This window comes from Myodes glareolus, chromosome 3 (assembly GCF_982192425.1).
Source record: "Myodes glareolus chromosome 3, mMyoGla1.1, whole genome shotgun sequence".
In the NCBI taxonomy this organism is placed as follows: Eukaryota; Metazoa; Chordata; class Mammalia; order Rodentia; family Cricetidae; genus Myodes; species Myodes glareolus.
Window position 1 is genome coordinate 113,641,109 of NC_142028.1, and position 3,569 is coordinate 113,644,677.

The window sequence follows — 3,569 nt, forward strand, 5'->3', positions numbered from 1 at the left end:
TTTCACAATATTACAACAGTTTTTATACAAATAGACCTGCAAGCAGTAAATAATGATTCACTATACAGAGGGCAACAACATTGTAATGTTTAATTATATAGAAGATAGTTTAGGTTTGTATCGGTGACTGTCCCTTTGTCTTTCTAACTGATTTCTCTCAAAACACCCCTAAGAAGCACACAGGAGCTGATGCTACTTATCACTACTTGCAGAGAGATTGAATCATGGGGACATTAAGTATCTTGAAAAGGATCACAGAGTCAGTATGCCAGTCAGCACGAACACTTCATCACCCAGCTCCTTGATCACTAAGTTCCTCAACTATAATCAGAGATTCTATTTATTTTGTTTCCATTATCTCTTCTTTGAAGAGAGTACAAGCTATCACATTTGCTGTGAAATTTATTATGAGAAGTACAATATGCTTAAATACTAGAGAGTTAAAAATATAATGTATAATTACGTTACAAAAATACCCCCCTCTCTTTCTCGGTCAGATGTTAATATGTGATTTATGCTAGCCATGAAAGTACTATGTAGACAAGAAGGGCTTCAAACTCACAGAGATCTTCCTACATCTGTTTTTATGCTGCTGTGATACAAAGCTTGACACACCTAACTGAATTCTATGCTTTTTTTAAAAAAATGACTTTTCTTGTTCTTCAAAGCTTCTTTTCAGTATTCTTATTTCATAATTAGTATTTATTCCATTCATCTATTCATGCATATAATAAATCTCTACTGAGTCCGTGGGAATAAACAAAGCACAATCTTTGTTCTCAATCTCTGTAGTATGGTAAAGGAACATAAAGAGAGAAAAATTGCATAATATGATAATTCTGCATTAGAGTTGTGTGGAAAGCAACGTGAGGAGAAGACTCCCTGTGTCCCTAGACCCTGTCTGTGAGAATGCAGAGTGTCTTCTCAGAAAATGGGAGATTTGAACAAGATTTATTTTTGAGTGATGAGCATAATTTACCTGAATTCAAAGCACAGATAGAAGCATGCACAAAGGAGTTCTATGTCTCTTTCCCATGGAAGATAAAAATGTCCATAACTGGACCATTATTTTCCAATTTTTGTTACCTCAAGGTGAACAGTAGATCCCGTTCAAACATATGACCTGGAATCCTGTGAGCTCCCCTCACTAAATCTTCCATTAGTCTGGAAGCTCATGAACTTCAATACTTAAACTTTGATTTTGAAATGTATGCAAGCAAAGAGAAAGGGCGCAAAGGTTTTAAAACACTAAAACTACACAGAGGGAATTGTCGTCTCCCTGGTACAGTTTAGGCCTGGTACAGTTCAGCCTAAAGGGTATTTTTTGCAACTGAGTAGAAAACCCTCAAAATATAATGGAAACACTGACAGACATTTAACTATAACAGCTCTAGTGGGTCCAGACATAATTCACTTCATAATACAAATTGATATGTTATCCAGAGGGGTCCCTGCACTGGTGTTATTGAGTGTCTTTTAAAAAGTTCTGGTTCCAGGCTATGGAGTCACAAAATGAACCCGATGATTCTTTCCGGACAAATTTGAAGTTGGTCCCTCAATTACAGTAGGGATGTCCTTAAGGCAGGCAACATGGAAATGTCCTTTACAAAAGCAGCTAAAGTGAAGGAAGCAAATGGAACGAAACAAAGTTTGTTGTATTAAAAGTCTAATACTTCTTCCCACAAGGCTTACTTCGCGCTGTGCACCCAGAGGTGAAGGAGGCTGCTGGCTTCTATATAAGTGGGGTCAGCTGTTAAGTGGGAGATGAGAACACTCACTGTTTGCAAAAAATCATGTGTGATGCCAGAGTTCAGCCACCCCAGTGACCTTGCTGGCCAGAGTGCTCCATGGCTTTAAATACCATGCAAATGAATTCAATCTGAAGGGACCCTCTTGGCCAGGCTCATCTAGGGCTTTGATGACTTGTTCCAGAAAGGTTCTGCCAGGTCACACTTAATGGATCTTATAAACAGCGTAAAAAGATTTTTCCAAATGTGTTATGCAGCTAATAATTTGAGGGCAAAAATAATCGCCCTTTGTTCCACGGCTGTCCCCTTCCCCAAATGCAAGCTCTTGAGATGTCTTTATTGAAAATGTTTAGTAACAGTGTGATTTTCTCTCAGATCTAGATTCCTACTAAGTTTGCTCTTCAGTTTTATGTGCAGAGGTGTTGGTCTGCTGACTGGGAAGGTTCCACTGAATTCTCAAAGTAACGCCAAATCCTGACAAGCATGCCTGCTACTTGCAGAAATTAGGCTAAAAAAGAATTTAGTGTCAGCTTTTCCAATGTAAACTGTATAATCTTGAGTCCATTGTAAACTTTTTAGGTCTCAATTTCCTCATCTCTAAAATGAAGGTCAAAGCTATATCTTATGTCTGTTAATGTTGGTCCATGGTACCATTTAAGACTGCTAATGAGTTACTTAAATATTGAAGCCTGCATTAAGCCTTACAGAAAGCATAACTGGCAAGATTTTCCTCTCAATTATTTGTGCTAATAGGGGCCAAAATGGCATGGATACTTTAAATTCATAGATAATCCCCAAATTTCAATTTAGCTGAGTGTTCCAAAATCCTCCTCTGCCAAACAATTTGCAGGGGATTCAAACAATTAGTAGACACTGGCTCATATGAGATTTATCTCCTTTATAATTTGTCCTGTTTCTACTGCCTCACTGCCTGGATATTTCAACATACGAATTTTTAAAAATAGAGATGAGAAACTAAACAAGTGAAGTTTATGCATAGCCAACAGGTTGTCTTTTAAATGTTCTATCTTTGTTATTAATATTAATGTTTATGATCTTATGTCACATACTTTAGTAAACACTTTACCTAAACCTTGTGAGGCAAATATAGTTTCTCAAGGCTGCTGTAACCCACTGTGCCTCATTGAGAGGCTTATAGAACAACAACACTTTGAGAAATCTTAGGGACTCGAGCTAAGTGTGAGCTGCCGAGCAGTGTACATTTTCTCAGGCCTCAGAAATTGTAAGTCTCAAGTCTCTCTTCCAGTTACTAGTGTCTTACTGGCAATCTGTGGGACTCTGTCATTGATAGATGCCTCATTTCAATGACTGTCTTAATGTTCCTGTTGTATTCTCTTATTCTCATGATATTAATTGCAGAAAATAGCAGTTATATAGGACTAAAGATGGACTGAGCCCATCCTCCTTCGGTATGACCAAAGTATCACACCACACTCCTTCAGTATGACCCCTATCCTACGTAAATGAGGCCTCCCCTCATTCAGTATGATACTACATTCACTCCCTGCAAGCCCATTTTAATATCTTGATGTAAGTTTTTATTTATAAATAGGGTTCAAAGTAGGTTAGGACTTAAATTACACCTTTATGGGAGGGATGAAATCTAATCTACAACAAATCATTATTATTTTCAAATTGCCCACAAAGCAAACTATTTGTTTAGGGAATTAATTTACCTAAAGTCGAAAAACCAATCACACTGAATTGGGTTTCATATCCACAAAGTAAATGAATGACTCCATGTGTTGCTTAGTGGATTATCTTGGAACTACAAAAAATAAAAAAAAAATAAACTCAACC